This window comes from Loxodonta africana, chromosome 23 (assembly GCF_030014295.1).
Source record: "Loxodonta africana isolate mLoxAfr1 chromosome 23, mLoxAfr1.hap2, whole genome shotgun sequence".
Lineage (NCBI taxonomy): Eukaryota > Metazoa > Chordata > Mammalia > Proboscidea > Elephantidae > Loxodonta > Loxodonta africana.
The window spans coordinates 55,028,156-55,045,618 of record NC_087364.1 but is presented as its reverse complement, the minus strand read 5'-3'; the positions used below and the strand labels follow the sequence as shown (position 1 = coordinate 55,045,618).

Sequence of the window (17,463 nt, the reverse complement as noted above, 5' to 3'; positions counted from 1 at the left end):
TTTAGGCATTTGAGTTATAAAGCTTGTTAAGGCATCTTTCAAGATACACACCTTCTAGTGAAGGTGAGATGGGCATATAAAGTGAAAATGAACACCCACAATTTTTTTTTTATTGTGGTGAATGTTTATGTAACCAATAGTCTGCATTTTAAACATTCTTCATATGTACAATGCAGTGACATTAGTTGATTGTGTTGTTCAACCAATCCCTTACCCATTTCCAAATTTTCCTATCTCTCTTAACAGAAGCTCAGTGTCCCCTATGCAGTGAGCCCTCACCTTTCCTCTCCTTGTCACTTGCCCCTGGTAACCACTAATATGCTTTGGTTTCTTTCTATCCACTTGCCTATCCTAGATATTTCATATATGTGGAATCATATATTTGTCCCTTTTTGACTGACTTACTCCACTCAGCGTGATGTCTTCAAGGTTCGTCCATATTGTAGCATAAATCAGGGCTTCATTTCTCTTTATGGCCAAGTAATGTTCCATTGTATATAGGTACTACATTTTATTTATTTATTTATCTCTTGATGCATCATTAGGCAGTTTCTGCCTATTGGCTATTACGAATAATACTGCAGTGAACATGGGTATACAAGTATCTGTTTGGGTTCCTGCTTTCAATTCTTTTGATTATATATACCTTGAGTGGAATTGCTGGATCATATGGGAATTCTATGTTTAACTTTTTGAGGAACCTCCAAACTGTTTTCCACAGTGGCTGTGCTGTTTTACAGCCTCACCAGCAATGGATGAGGGTTCCAGTTTCTCCACAACCTTTCCAACACCTGTTGTTCTCTGTTTTTTTTTTTTTTTTTTTTTTTTAATCACAGCCAGTTTAGTGGGTGTGAAGTGATATCTCATTGTGCTTTTGGTTTGTATCTCCCTAATGGCTAATGCCATTGAGCATCTTTTCATCTCCTTGGTGGCCATTAGCATTTCTTCTTTGGTGAACTGTCTCTTCAAGTCTTTTGCCCATTTTTTGTTTGGGTTGTTTATCTTTTTGTTGTAGTGAACATCTACAGTTTTGACAGAGGTTAGATGGGGTGTGAGTCACCCAAAACTTACTCAGAGGTTACAGCAGATCCGAAGTTATTAAGGTGTGAGGTGTTTGGGAAACTAAAACCATAGTTGTGAAGTAAAACTTTAGAAATAGAAAGTAATGCTATTTGATGACCGATGAACTGTAGGATATGAGGTTTGAGAAGCACTGTTGTTTCTAGCTTGGGGAACTGGGAAAATGGAGTCATTCCCCATGTACATACACCTTTGTGTATGTATTCCCCATACACAAAGGTAGGGGAATATAGGAAGAGGAACAAGTTTGGGATGGGAGACAGTAAAGTTATATACCTTGTAAATTTGAAATGCATTTGGGAGCATCTGGTGGGAGGTGAATGATGTCCAGTTAGCTTCAAGTAACTGACAATATTATTTTAGGCAAATGGAGAGGCTGGAAGCTGATTTTTTTTTTTTTTGCTCTATTGTCCTCAAGAGTGATGAATTCTCCCATGCTTATTGACTCAGTTGAAAATGGCTGCTGCTGCAGGAGGCAGCATGTTTAACCAGGTAGAAATGCTGGCTTCATCCCACTATTGGAAAGGCAGAAGCTTCCCTAGCCTTCCTCCTCCCCTCCCCAAAGCAGACTCAGTTTCAGACTTACTGGCCAGAACCGTTTTATATGGCTACGTCCCATGTGCTTGGCTGCCAACCGAGAGTTTGGTGGTTTGAGTCCACCCAGAGGTACTTGAGAAGAAAGGCCTATCTAATTCTGAAAAATCAGCCACTGAAAACCCTATAGAGCGCAGTTCTACTGTGACATACATGGGGTCGCTATGAGTCAGAATTGATGGCAACTGGTTTGGGTTTAGCTACACATAAGTCTGGGAAAGTGAGTATCTGCTTTGAACAAAATTGGGATTATGTTAGCAAGGAGGCTGAAGGAATGAATTTTGGGTGGGCAACTAACAATTGTTAAATGAATTATACATTAAGCCATGACCCCCATCCCCCCAAACCCACTATTTTCTCTCTTGCTTCAGAATTTAAAATGAGCCGAGTTTTGAGATACCAAGCGCTGTTACCTGAAAATTTACGTGGTGCGTGTCTGTTTGAAATAATTTGTGCTTTAGACTGCATCGGAGTTGCAGGAAAAGGCTAGTGAGTGTTGTGGAAGGTGGGATGGGAGAGATCAGTTGTCAGTAAATTGATAAAATTTAGTGATTGATAACGGCAGACAAAGGAGACAGGGAGAGTCAGGGATAACTTTCAGGTTTTTGACTTGGGTAAAGAATATTAAGCAGCACAAGTACTTGCTACAGAAATGACTGTGTAGTGCTTTTGTGCCTGGAAGACTTTTTTTGTAAACTTCCAAAAGAAAGGGGAATTATGCATTTTTAAAGTCCAATCTTTTCTTATAGTTACGAATGATTATGTAAACTAAGTTAACCTAACCCTCATCAAATGAAGTGCCAGTTTTTTAGCAGTTAAATCTACGTAGTGTTTTAAGAACTAATTTTTATGAAACGATCTAGATCAGAAGTATTTGGAAGCTGTGTAGGGATGTGTGGCAAAAATTGTATTTGTTGGTGGGTGTGCGGTATCTTTTGATGGGTGTGTGCCCAAGGTCCTTACTGTATTGAACCCGTCCTAACCTGCGGCAGGCAGTGAGAGAATGTGAGTACAGCCTTCCTCCGCCTAAGTGATACTTTTCGTTAAGAATTCTTTGGCTGTCAGGTTCTTTGGCTGTCAATGTTGGAAGGAGAAAACTTCTGTTGGAAACAAAGGCTTTGCAAAGAGCGGGAACCTAGAGGAGGAGAATGGTTAAGAATTTAAGAATTGGCATCTGATGTCCGCTTACTCTGCCTCTCAGCAGCTGTGTGATCTTGGTCCAGTAACTCCTTGAGCTTCAGGTAACTTACTTTTGAAACAGCACCTGATAAGTCTGTTATGAGGTTTACATGAACAAAGCACTTAGTGTCATCCCACAATGTTGAGTGCACCAGCACTACAGAGTTTAATAATCATTTTGTCACCTCTCTAGGTTGAACATTCTTAACAGAGGTGAAAAAAAAAAAAAAAATTCACCTCTGTTAAGAATGTTCAACCTCTTAGGGCCTGTCCTTATGCCTAAAATAAAGGGCATTGAACTAGACTGCTTTTTTTTTTTTTTTTAACCTTCTATTATCAAACTAGGTTTTCTGTGTTGTTTTTATAGGGTGTTTTTCAGTGTGTTGGTTTGGTTTTGTGCCTATGTTGTCTTATTTCTCAGAAGACAGGAGATACTCTCTTTCCTTTGTGGGCTTAGTTTTCTGTGAGCCTAGTTCTTATTTTTAAAAGGCTTCAGAGAGTCCCAGAGGTCAGTTCTGTCAAACTTTTTATTGCTTCTAGGAGGTGAATCAGTCTCACAGAAGTTCAAGTTCTAGGCCCAAGATCACTGGTATTCTAGAGGCACAGTAGGGATGAGGACTCAGGTGCATTGTGAGTAAAGGTTCTCCAGATCCTTTCGTCTGAGGATAGATGACTTCGAGTTAATTTTTGCTTCCTTATATTTTATTTATATTAGAAACACAGGGGTGGAATCTCAACAGCGTTGCCAGCCAACACAGGAATGGTATAACGATTGCCGACATGTAAACAGCACTGAGAGTGGGAGCGGATGCTTGGTGGAAAGTCATAGACGAGTATGGCACACCTGAGCATGTTGCTTTCTTGTAACTGATCATGTCCCTTGATGGGTCTGGTCCCAGGGAGCTGCGCTCATGAGACTTCTAAGAAGATAGTGATTTCTCTCTGGAGCTTGGATCTCTAAGCCAGGGTAACTTCTGTACCCTTCTGTGAGGTCTTGTCTGTCTCCTTGCGCTTGAGCTGTCTCATGGTCGTGGTGGTGGTGATGCTAGGGAGAAGTACACAGAGACTAGCCCCTGGATTTCTGTGAGGACCCCTGCTGACATGCCTGGCCTGTCCTATATCCTTTTGGGGACGCTTTCGTTCTTTACAGTTGAAGATATTTAAAAAAGGTTCAGCCAGTCTTTACAGTTGTAGCTTTTGTGTGTTTTCACAAAATAGTCTCACTTGTCTGGACAACTCTTTATTTCCCTTCTACCAAAAAATATTGAACACAATGAAAAAACAAAAAATAAAACCCAAGACTAGGTGTTCTTAAGCATATGAAGTAGTCTCATTTTATATCCATGTTTGTGTTTTGTTAAAAAGGTATTGTAAAGTAGTGATGGTAGGTAAATGTATGTAGTACGAGGCACGTAGGCACACCATGAACATTTGCTGGATATTTTAAAACAGTCTGTTGAATAAACTGTACCAGGACTTGAGTGACCAAATGTTATGTTTTAGTGGCATTTTTCTGCTTTTCACTGTCTTTGTCTGAAAAAGGTTGAAACTCCTTGATGCTGACTTTGTAAGGATGTTTTGAGGAAAAATAGTTCAAACAGACTCTGGGCCACAATTATGAAAGTTTCTCTGAACATATCTTGTCCTTTGATGACTTATGATGGCTTTCATAATATTGTAATGCTAAATATTGAAATGAATGTATTTATAATGCCTTATTTCTCCCCTAGGAATAGTAGCGTGACAGTGTACAGGAGATGTAAGGCTAGAATGGGTATTATTGTCATTTTAGAGGAAAAAATTAGAGTAATTGAAACATAAATGACCTATTTTGTGAGTATTGAAGTTTTTGGTATGGTTTCTAACACCACCAGGCTGACAGCACCAAGATAAGGCACGTCCTCATACCTGATTGCCTGCCAGCGGTACACAGAGTGTCCAGAGCTTCCTGAGTATCTTGTTGCCATGTTGCCTTTGAAATGCAAATTAGCTCTAACCATCCTGTTTAATACTGCAACCTGTCTTTTCCCCTCCCCCATTCAGAAGTCCCCTACTCTGCTGAGGCTTTGTCTTTTTTTTGTAGCACTTATCACTTTCTGGAAACCCTGGTGGTGTAGTGGTTAAGTGCTATGGCTGCTAACCAAAGGGTCGGCAGTTCGAATCCTCCAGGTGCTCCTTGGAAACTCTATGGGGTGGTTCCAGTCTGTCCTATAGGGTCGCTATGAGTTGGAATCGACTCGACGGCACTGGGTTGGTTGGTTGGTTATCACTTTCTAACAAAACACTTAATTCTGAATGCTGCTAGAATTTGTTTTATTTACTATTGTATTTCAGTAACCTTTTCCAGTGTTGGTAAATTAATAGTACCTTAATATAAAAGGCCATTCATCTTTTAACGTTAACAGTGGTTGTTGTAGTGTGCTGTTGAGTCGATTCCAACTGATAGCCACACTATAGGACAAGTTAGAGCTGTCCCATAGGTTTCCAAGGCTGTAAAACTTTACGGAAGCAGACTGTCAGACATGGTTCTTCCGTGGAGCCACTGATGGGTTCTGACTGATAAACTTGCAGTTAGTAGCCAAGTGCTTAACCACTGCACTACCAGGACTCCAAACTGTCTAGAAGAGATAGTTTTTTTTCCTTCTTTCTAATGTTCTTTCTCCCTTCCCCTTCTTTACTCTCCCTTTTCCTCTTTCTCCCCCCAGTTCTGTCATCTATTGCAGGACAAGTCTTACAGCCTTAAACAAGCAAAACCCTAGATTTAAATTGACTTAAACCTGAACATAGGCTTTAGATTACTTTGGCTCTTGGTTTCCTGAAGGAGAATCTGGCTTTCTTATCAGTTCTTGTTTTTTTGAGTAACTAGTGCAGTCCTAATGGGGGGAATTCATTTACAGTGTTCAGATCCTTTGTTGTTGATGGACATCTTTGGTTGCTTTGATATTTATATATTCAATTAGAACTGGATAAAGATAAGAAAATTGGTAGTTTCAAAGATAACTCTTGTCTATTTATAGATGGTTTTATGAACTTGTTTTTAAAATATAATTACAAGTACACAATTTATTCGTTTTTCTCTTCCTCTCAGATTTATCTGCAGATGAGATTAGGATTAACTGTTAGAAAATGTGAAAAAATGTCTTTGGCAGTAACATTTTAGTTTATATTAGAAGTGATTTTTGGTGTCCAGTTGTGTTCACCATGCCAGAAAATGTAAAATCTAAGCTTACTTTCTCTTTAATTTTAAAAATATGCATGAATATCATTTTTTTCTCACTATTAGGTGAAGATTAGCTGATACTGGCAAAACGTATGGCCAACTTTCTTTCTTGCTTCCGTTTCCTCTGGCCAAGAGGCTTTATATCCAGGCTTTGATTGAACATTTCCATTAATTTGTGTTTTTACATTATATTGAGTGGAAAAATGCCTTTGTATAACTTCTCCCTACAATTTTTAATTCTGGTACTAGTATTTCTAAGTTTGGCATGCATGGCTGAGTGTGGATTGGTCTCTGTGTGTCTCTTAATCTAAATGTGAGCGCCAGCAATTCTTTTTGTCTCCTTTTATGCTTCTCTGAGCAACTCCTCTGTTTCATAATCTTTCTTGGTCTTTTTTGTTTATGGTGTCCTAATTATTTTTGCCCTTTTCTAATTCATTTTTGGGGGCGTGGGTTGAACTTTTTTGTTTCTTAATCTTAAAATCAAGTTGATAAAACATTTGGTTTGCTCTTATTTTCGTACTATAGTTTTCAGTGCCACTCACTTTACAATGCTAATCTTTGAGAGAAGTGTCCACCCCACCCAGCCCAATAGATTAGTAATTAGAATCTAACTAATGAAATTCCCTCCACAGAGTCCAGTAGTTCTCAGCTCCCACTGAAATCACCTGGGAGAATTTTGGACGTAACTGCAATGTGCAGGTTTTACCCTACGCCAATGAAATCTGAGTGAGGGATGCACTGTGTCACAGTTAGGTTAGAATCTGGAAAGGTATTTCTGTAATCAAAGACCCATCATGCCTGGCAGAGCACTTCTCATTTCTGCTAGGAAGCCATTGTTCAGCTGAATGACTGTCTTGACCTAGCCTAATTTAACTATTCAAATTCATGGTATCTTGAATCAGATAGCCCTTGGAAAGAATGAGAACCCAAATAAGATGTAGGAATTATGTGAATCAGTTTTCTCTTCTAACTTATTAAGTGCCAAAGTACCCACCTGTGTGGTCTTAGGTGAATTTTGAGTAGGCACAGTATGCTTTAAAAAAAAAAAAAAAAACCTTGTTACTTCTTAGATCTTCATGCTATCCCCACTACCTGTTTGCCCTTCTGTTTCTTCCTCCTGCACTACTTAGGGAGAAAAAGTTTAGCAGCTATGAAGTTTGTGTTAAGAAGAAAACAATATTTAAATCTGTCATATTTCTAAGGCATCATAAATTATAATGAAAAAATTTTGTTACAATTATACTTTGTTGCTGTACTTTTACCTTTTTTTAAAAGTAACTGACAATAATGTGTATTTATCCATACGTTTAAACATAGTATATAAATCAAAGTTGGAGTCTTAGGTCTCATCTCATGTTCAAATTCTCTGTCATCGAAAGTGGGTGAAGTTTCGATGGGTGGACCTTAGTGCCTAAATAAATCAATTTGACTTTTAATAATGGTTGGAACTGCTCACACCAAACTTTAATTTCAAAAACTCTGTGACCTATTCTAAGAGAATTGACGATTTTACTTGTCTTTAATTGCACTGCCTACTCATGACAGGTAAATTTCAGAGTGCTCTGTAGCTTTTGTTTCTTTTCCTGCACAATAGTGTAATTTTTGTATAAATTTAATTTAAGATACAGCCACATATAATGCTGTCAATGAACTAACTGAACTTAGGTAGTAATTGGATGATTAGACATCAGTGCAGGTTTTAATTGTTCTTTATCTGGGTGTGTGTTCTTGAGTGATGCCTTATTTTTAGACAGTTGGGATCATACCATGCTATAGTGCTTTTGAGTCCATTTTCCCTAGGCCAGTTAAATAACAAAGGGAAACAAAAGCATGGGCAGTGACAGCAAAGCTGTGTTTGAGGGTCAGTTTTCCTAAGATATCCTTGGTGTTATAGCTCCCTCTCCCCTTCTGCCTACCTCACTCTCTGGCTGTCTAGAATATTTTTTGTGTGTGTGTACCTCCCTGGAAAATGAGGATAGGGTGAGGAGAGCACAGGACAGAATACTTAAGGCCTCTGATGTATGTATAGTATGTTAATTGGGATTGCAGTGTTGAAGAAGGCAACTAGCAAAGTCTTTGAATGAATCAGTGGAATTGAGAAAGTTTGGTTGAAATGCTTTGCTTACAAACATAGTCTTGTTTTTATTGTTCCAGCTAGAAGTAATCACTGGTTTTTAATTGTGCTTTCAATCACGTTCTGAACAATTTAACTTGAACTTGCGATTGTCTTTTGCCCAGCAGTTCATTTATTAAAATCTTTCTAAGTGGATTCATTCTGGTAGAAGTCCTATTGTTTTTCTCCTAATACTTAGGGGAAAATTTTCCTACATTATCCACATTTAAAAAATTCATTTGCAACTCTTATTTCTTAAGGATGCCAGGTACACTTTTTTGAATTTGTTATTGCCAACTAGATTCTAGATTAGCTTAGGTTCCTACCTTAAATTAGAAATTTTTGTTGTGTTTGTACCTTTTCCTAGTATCCAGTAAATTTTCAAAGGGGTTTATAAGTCAAATAGAGATACTTTTAAAGACTTGCAAGGTAGTATTTTTGAAGATCATGCTCTTTTATAGGATTTTCACATTTTTTTTAAAAAAAAAACTTTCTTTTAAATTGTGTGTATGTGGCAGGTCTTAGAAGATGTTTGCTGAGTAAGCAGTGTCTGTGACTGTATTGAATGCCTGTTCTAAAATTCTTTCACTTATTTTAGATCTTATTATTGCTGTTGTTAGTTGCTTGACTCATGGCAACGCCATGAGCATCCTGATGTTCTGAAATACACGTTTTAAAAGCAAAATTTTTATTTGGAGTCAAAAACAAACGTCGAAGCAGAAATAAATTCCATTACAGAAGATGGAGCAAAGCGGGTCTAGTTTATGTCACACAGGAAGTAGTTGGTCGTTTTTATGATGTGACTGAGCGTATGCTTTTGAGTTTTTAGTGGAGAAAGGACCAACCTTTCATGGCCATCTCTGGAAACCCGTAGTTGGTGTCAAGAAGTCTGATGAGGGAGGCGTGATGAGAGGTGGAGGGATTATGGAGTCATGGTAAGGCCAGGTACAGGGGTTCCCGGATTTCGCTCTTAGACAGTTGGTGGATAATCGAGGGAGGAAACTGATTGGGGCTGAACCTTGAAGGAAGAGGTGGGTTTGTGGGCAAGACCGGGGTACAAGGACGTTTCTGGCAGAGGCGGGCGGTCTGCGGCCAGAGTGGAGGATGTTGAGCGAGTGACATTAGAAATGCAGACACGCAGGACGCACATGATTGCTTTTTCTGGACAACTTGAATCATTTTAGTACAAATATTTTAAAATACATTCGGTCACATCATCCTAAATGCACCTTAACATTATATAATTCTTTTGTAAAATATATGACTTTTAAAATTCAGGCATTCATTTTTATAAGGTGAAGGATCGCATGGTATGGTTTATAAATAAATTACACAATGGCAAGAAAATAGGTAAAGGAGTTTACTTAGGAAAACATTCAAGATAAAACCCAAAATTGGCCCTGCATATGTTTCTGGAAATTCGTCAGTTTTATGGTTGTATGTACAAATTGGCATACCTCTTGACACACCATTTTCCACAGATTTATTTACCCTTCAAATCCTAGAATCAGATACTCAGCCATTCAACAAATTATGTTGAATGAATGAAGAAAACAAGGGTAGAGAAAACTGAGATTACATACCTTTATGAGGGTAATGAAAGGAAGACTCATTGACCACAGAAAAGTAACGAAAGAGAACCAGGGAAAGGAGGAAAAAAGAAAGACTAGTAACTGGAATAATCTAATTCAGTATTCTACAAAAGTAGATGTGTGCGAGTTTGTGTGTGTCTGTATATCCTAGGAGTGAATGAAAATGAGAGTCCACTGGAGTACAGTGTTGTAAGGAAATATAAGTCTATTTATGTTAATTTGAGATAAAAAAATACATTTTACTACTATTTAATGAGTCTGTGAGGGTCGCTATGAGTCGGAATCGACTGGACAGCAGTGGGTTTGGTTTTGGTTTTTTGGTGAGTCAGAATCGACTCGATGGCAATGGGTTTGGTTTGGTTTTTTTGGGAATATTTAATACAGAGGTTCGGATTTACACTGTCATATTTGGCCTTGATGTTGGGGAGTCCTGTGTAGCGTAATGGTCTTCAGAGGAAAGAATGGGCGTTACACAAAACAACAGCAGCCTTCCCATCTCCTGGTTCCATTTCCAGGAATTGCTGTGTGTTTATTATTTCAGCATACTGCTGTAGTCTACTTGTGTTTGATTATGTAGATTTATGGATTATATTATCTAGTTTTAACCAGGCCTCACAAAACAGACAAATAATCTAAAGATTCCTGCAAACAAATTGCAAATAGATGCAAGAATAGGAATAGGAAACAAGAAAATGGCAGAGCTGATGGTTATGCTGCTGGAAAGAGCTCTTTACCTGCCATGATCTAATCATTTTAGAAGATGGGTGAAAAAATATTATAGATTATCAAGAAAAATATTTGAAATGTGGACATACATTCACTATTGATGGTGATGAGCCTTCAGATATTAGCTAACGATGATATGAAATCATGATTCAGAAGACATTTAAAAAGTTAAGGATCTAGAATGTTACAAACCAAAAAGTACTATAAATGAGCAAAATAAATTATTAAAAAATTACTTTTCCTGTCTTTCTCCTGTTTTGTATGTTTAAAAATGTACATAATTAAAAAAAATTTTTTTTTATTCAATAGTAAGTATTAATTATTTATAAAGAAATAGAATCTTGTATGCCAAACACTTTTCTCTAGTCAGAGTGTACTGTTGATGTTTGGGTAACAAGCAGGCTTGTATAGCTTAGAGCTCAAAAATTAAATAATTCATGTTCATAATACTGACCCTGAGGCAGACAGAGCCTATTGATAACCTAATTTTTGTTTGGACTTAAGTCGTGATGTTTATGGAACATTTTCTCAGTAGGTACTAGAAAGGCTCTATCAACCAGCTTATGAGTGTCCTGTGCCAGAAAGTCTTGGGGCTCATGCTCATGTCTGGATGCACCAGAGGCTGATGGGATATTGGCATAACCATCTAAAATTTCAGTAAACATGTGGAGCGGTTAACAAGTATTATTTTAAATCCTAGGTCTCCTTATAACTTAACCACTGAAAGGTGACACAACTTCAGTAAATAAGTCAAGTTCTCTTAGTATGGCCATGAAGTCAGGTAGGACAGATGAGTTTCTGGTCAGTTAAAGATAAAACCAGAGGGAGCAGACTTTAAAGGATTCAAGTATATCTGCAGTTATGCATTATATTTGCTTAGTTATCATTTTAGTGTTTACTGGCTTAATTTGCTTCTTTGGTGTATGAGATAAAGCACTTACACGTAATAGGAAGTACTCTCTTTTTCTGGCATCAGTTTGATGTTACCCTCTCAATCTTACAGAAAGTTGTATTCTCTTCTAGCACATAGTGGAACCTGTTGTGACTGTCAGTGTTCCACCTGACAGTCCACTCCGATAGTGTGTGTTTAAAGTAAATTTTTCATTGATCTGAAAGATTCGTGGAATGTCAGTGTGCTGTGACTTTTACAATCAGGAAGACTGGTAAAGTGTAAACTCTTAACAAGATTAAGGTTTTACAAGATTGAATCAAATTTGTTTCAAAATGAATCATTTATTTCTCTTTATGATTACACAGAATGTAAGTTTACATCGTTCTTTGTGGCTCATGATCATAGATTATGAGTACACTAAACTGGACACTAAAGTAGTAGTTGGCGCAAGTTGAGTTGTAAAGATTCAGTGCCTGGCACGTATTACACACTCAGACACTGTTGCCGTTTATGATAATTGTGTAGAGAGCGGAAGATACCACTGTTGGGGACCTTGAAGACCTAAATAAATGGTATTTCAAACATGTCAAGTTTTGTTAGCTGAAGTCTTTTAAATGGAACTTGTTGTAGGCACACTGACTATTTTACTTGCCTTTTTTCAGCAGCAGCAGCGGCGGCGGCTTGTGATTGGCGGTACCGGATATTCAGTTGTACATCCCACATCAATGCACTGCCAATGGTAGGAATGCCACCTACTCCCACTGTCAGAGTGTTCTAATTATTCTGCTGTTTTAAAGGATCTTCTAAGGATTTTGAAAGTTTCTCGTGAGTTGACAAAATTGGATGTGTCCCCAAACTTCCACATAAATTGTTTTAATACGTAATTTAAGGTGCTTAAAAATATTTTTTGAATATTAAGTTTAAAAAAAAAAAAACCTTTATTTTAGAGATTTCCATTATCTGTAGTTTTTAACCTCTTAATTGTTATCCAGATGAAAAGTATTGTGTAACGATGGTCTTGTTTTGACAAATGAACTGTATTTATGAACAGAATTTTCTTGTTAAACATAATTGTAGTGGCAGTAATAGCTCTTGTATATTTGTCTATTTTCTTATTAGAGTATATCGTTTTGTGTATTCCTTTTATCCTAATATATATTTATAGTTAATGAGCAATTAAATGGCTAAAAATTTTCCTCGGTTATTGTAGTTAGCAAATAATTTTAAGGAGAGCCACTCTTACCTATTTAAAATGATCTTTTAGAAACCTTTCATTGTAGTGTGTATATAGTAAAAGAATATTGGGCTCTGTAAAAGTTGGGATTTACTCTCTTTCCTGAGTATGCTTAGGAATCTTGAATGATTTTCTGGGAAGTTCTCTTAGAAAATTAGATAATAGGATCAGACTGGAATTACTTAATTTCTAAAGGTTATTCTAGCTGTAGTCTAAGTAATCTTATCATTGTTAACTAGATTTCAGAATGATTACCCCTTAAAAAAGTAATTCCTTATCTCAGTAGTATTGTTTATATGTGCTTATTGGGTACCAGGAGAATGAGGAAAGTGAATTTTTACATTTTTTTCGTAGGGTAAATTACTTAAGCAATAATATCTTCTATTTCAAAACATTTTCTATAGTGCATTAACAAAACTTCTTACTATATTTGCTTAATTAAATTATTTCAAATGCTAAATCAGGAAACTGTAACTGATTAAGATTTACAGAATTTGGTGGGAAATCATAGATATATCAGTCTGACTTGAAAACTATAAAATTAAAACCTGAAGTAAGTGCGTGAGATAAGTAACCCGTGAAAATATTTCCAGGAGATGATTCATTTTAATGGTGGACTTGTCAGTATATTGATAAAAACGAGGACCTACTCAGTCCAAACTATCTTCTGAATTCTAATGGAAAAATTTTTTTGCCCTAATACACACTAGCCCCGACTAGCATGGAGAACATTTGTTCCCTTCCCTCCCCGCCCCAAAGCAATTGAGGAAAATAAGTTATTTTTTGAGGAGAGAGGAGTTATCTAACACAAATGATGACTTGGGTATTTGTCTTGAAGTTCGTAGTTAAAGTCTTTGTTAGTTTTCATGGTTGTTAGAGTCTCACTGTTGGTGACTTGCTGTGTAGCCCCCACCTGCCCCATAATCAGTTGCACAGGCGTCTTGGGTATCTGAGGTGCAGATAATGTAGAACTGCCTGTCTCTTCTAAGTGCCTGTTCTCCTGTGAGTTTTTTGTATGCCACCCACATAGACTGTAATTTGGTTTTGTTTTTTGTAATAGCTTATAAAACTATGTTTTAAATCAGATCGTCCCAAGCATATTGATGAATTGTGCTGGCAATCCCTGAAATTTTTTATTGTGATGAAATTATACACAACAAAATATACACTAGTTCAACATTTTCTACACGTGTAATTCAGTGACATTGCTTCCATTGCTCAAGGGTGTAACCACTCTTACTATCCTTTACCAAATTATTCTACCACCGTTGACATAAAGTCAGTGTCCTCTAAGCGAAACCCCACTCTTTATCCCTCTCTTCCACGCCTGGTAACCCCTAATAATTTCAGCTTTCTATATATTTGGTTATTTCATATAAGTGAGATCATAAAGTGTTTGTCCTTACGCAGCTTCCTTACTTTGCTCAGCATGATGTTTTCAAGGTTCATCCCTGCTGACCTGAAATCATTTTTATGTCGTGATAACAGAAATTTTATTTATAAAATAGTGTTAAAAAAGTGAGTGTGTATATATATATGTATGTATATATATCTGTTAGTATTAGAGATGCAGAATACCAAACATTACAACAAATTTGCTTACAGTCTGAGGACATGTGAAACTCCAATACTGAAGGTATTTCTACGTATCTGTTAATACATAATAAGCATTGGTTAAAACGGTGCTTTTCCCATGAAGCTTAAAAATGCCGTAGTGTCCTGGGCTGAGCCTGTGCTATGTAGTATCTTATATTCTTTTCTCTGAAAATACCATAAAGGACTGTTTGTTGGGAACATATACAACTACTCATACTGTTCTCCACCCCATCCTTGACTTTGTTCTTGATACAGTATATGAAAGAGTCGTAATATTCATTATTATCTTCACTCTTCACTTACCTAGACACAAGTTATTTTAACACTAACTGCGTCCTAAGTCATCATGATTTACAGCTGCTTTTCTATATAAATGTTTTATACTACTTTTATAGTTATTTTAAATTGCATTATTAGAACCGATTGGCTAACAGGTATTTATTACTATCATTTTAAGTTTTTAACATGAAAAATTTCAGGCATATACTGGAGAGAATAATGTTATGAACTCTCACCCAGCCTCAGTAGTCTCCAATCTTGTTTCATCTTCAACTACTCTGTTCCCCTCCTGTACTCCCTCTGCCCCAGATTATTTTGAAGCCAGTCCTGTATTTATGATTTCATTCATAAATATTTCAGTATGTATCTGTGGAAGATACAAACTACTTAAGAATATATAACCACATACCATTATGTCACTATAAAAATGGACAGTAATTTCTCATTACTAAATATCCATCTAGCTTAAATCTTCCTGGGCTGCTCATACATACTTTTTTTTTTTAACAGAAGCACGACAAAGTCCATATATTACATTTGGTTGGTATGTGTAGGTTACTTTTCTACCTCTTTATTTTATTGGATTTTACTTGAAATGTATTTGTCCTGTTAAGTTTTCTACATTGGGGATTTTGCTGATTGCATCCCTGTGGTAACGTGCTCCTCTTTCCCTTGTATTTTCTGTAAATTTGTTAGATCTAAAGGCTCAGTCTGCTTTGGCTCCCCTTCCCTTCCTCTGCTTTGGAGGACTGAGGTGGCAGAATATTTCATACATACTTCCATGAAGAGGTGCATGGTGTTTGGTTGTTTCCATTTCCATTATTAGCGACCATTGATAATCATTGCCTAGATGCTTTATTTACATGAGGGTGTACAAAACTGGTATTCTGATTCTCTCAAGCCTTCATTTATTATCTCTAATATTTCTGTAAAGAGAAACTTCCCCCAACATACGTTTGGTAGCCCTGTGGCATAGTTTGCACAGGAAAGGCATACTAAACATTTAATTCTTCCCTTTTATTTACCAGTTTTCAAAGTACTGAGTTGTTTCCTAGAATCCTAGAAAGGTAACCAATGAAGTTTTTTTTTTTTTTTTTGAAATACCATGAGATCATGGATTTAAACGTATTTGATGTGTTTTATTCCATTGTTGTTTTTATTTTATTGATACTCAAATTGTTTTGGCCAGACAAGCCTCGTGAGGTTATTCTGAGTCTTTTCAACATGACTGTAGTAGTCTTTGAGAGCTTCCTTGCTTTCTGAGATAACAAGGTGTTCTGAACTCATCTTGTACATACCTGTTCCTCAGTCCTCGTATCTGTGTGCAGCTGAGGATGCCTGATGCCTTTCATGGAAGGCAGATTTATAGCTACAGTCTAGCAAGGGTCTTCATTCCTTCTGGTTGGGGGAAAACAATGGATGTGTATGTTGTTTCTGATTAAAACTTAGGATTTCGTTTTTAATTTAAATGCTTTGATTTCATTATTTTCTTTACTCTCCTGTCAGAATTTACATACATGTTTCTTTTGTGTGCTATTAAAACCAATTTTTTTTTATGCTTAACCAGTACCAGCTGCCGTCAAGTTGATTCCAACTCCTGGCGACCCTGTGTGTTGCAGAGTGGAACCTCACCCCCTGGGGTTTTCAAGGCTGTGGCCTTTGGGAAGCAGGTCACCAGGGCTTTCTTCCAGAGTGCCTCTGGGGAGAACACTCTGAAGACACTATGACTTACCTTGCTGTTTTAAAAATATAAGCAAATACCTAACATGTGTATACTTAACATCCTGGAGATGACCTTAGAGCTGTTTGGAGAAGTTGTCCTGGAGGAGTTTAATTTAATCTTAGCAATCAGTGGAGAGATGCTCAAGGTTGCCATGCATAAACTTGTTTAGCTTATTGTAAGGTAGTTATAAGAAGGCACATAAGACCTCAAGACATTCCTCAACCACCAGCCAATCAGAATTAACAATTATAATGCTGGTTCAGTGGTTAGAGTCTTAATCTTTGATTTCAGGCTTACCTTTTACTAGTGGTCTTGTGAGGAAAGCTTGACCGTGACTTGGACTCTGTGGAGGCCCGTGGTAGCTAGGGTTCAAGGTCAGAGGCAGTGGTCAGGGTCTCCTCTTTGGACAGTGTCAGAATCTAGAGAGGAATCTCTTGCCTTTGTCTTCTCACAAAGAGTGAGCTTAAAAAAAAAAAAAAAAAATTTTTTTTTTTTTTTTAAAACCCACTGCTAATACAATTTTCTAACGTTGGCCTCCTATGATAGGAGCCAGGTGATACCATATTTAGTGTGTTACACCTTTTTTTTGAGGTCAGACATTCACTAATGTTGCACCTTTTTAAGGGGTTGTTTATGACATTCTTAATGTTTCAGGGCCACCTTACAGAGATACAACTTTATGTTTTATTTCTTCTATCGTATCATGTATGTGCCAAGCCATATAAGGGAGATTGTTGATGACATGTCTCACATACTTCACATACTTCCATTTTTCTATTTTTAAAGTTAGAAACTTTCTAAACAACTTAATGGCTTATAGTTTTTAAAAGCTGGTAAGTTATAATGATTTATAAGTTTCTGGTTAGAGAACATCATAGAAATATATATATTTCACTTTTTAACTTCATCTTACGAGTGAGTTGCAGTTTGAAAGCATTATAGAAAACATAACTGTGGAAAACATTATAAAAGCAACACAACAGTGACTTATACCTGTGTGATTTGAGAACATTATATAAACATGTGTGGCGTGGTGGCTAAAGAGCCCACGGCTGCTAACCAAAAGGTCGGCAGTTCAACTCCACCAGGCACTCCCTGGAAACCCTATGGGGCAGTTCTGCTCTGTCCTTTAGGGTCACTATGAGTTGGAATCTACTCAACAGCAGCAGGTTTTGGTGTTTTTGTTTTTTACATAACAGAAGGCATCCTTATATATTTTTTACAGCTGCGTGTAG

General features: G+C 37.1%; 1 protein-coding gene across 10 annotated transcripts in view; it reads left to right on the top strand.

Moving 5' to 3' along the window:
- The window catches only part of TBL1XR1 (TBL1X/Y related 1), a 190,293-nt gene that overhangs the window by 77,541 nt on the left and 95,289 nt on the right, over positions 1-17,463 (top strand). For 7 of the 10 annotated variants that reach the window (XM_064275495.1, XM_064275491.1, XM_064275499.1 and 4 more), the window contains one exon: positions 12,059-12,135. The gene's annotated coding sequence lies outside the window, so the exon portion shown is untranslated. Of the gene's footprint in view, positions 1-12,058; positions 12,222-17,463 lie in introns of all 10 variants that reach the window. The other 3 variants (XM_064275494.1, XM_064275493.1, XM_064275497.1) reach the window with 2 other exon arrangements.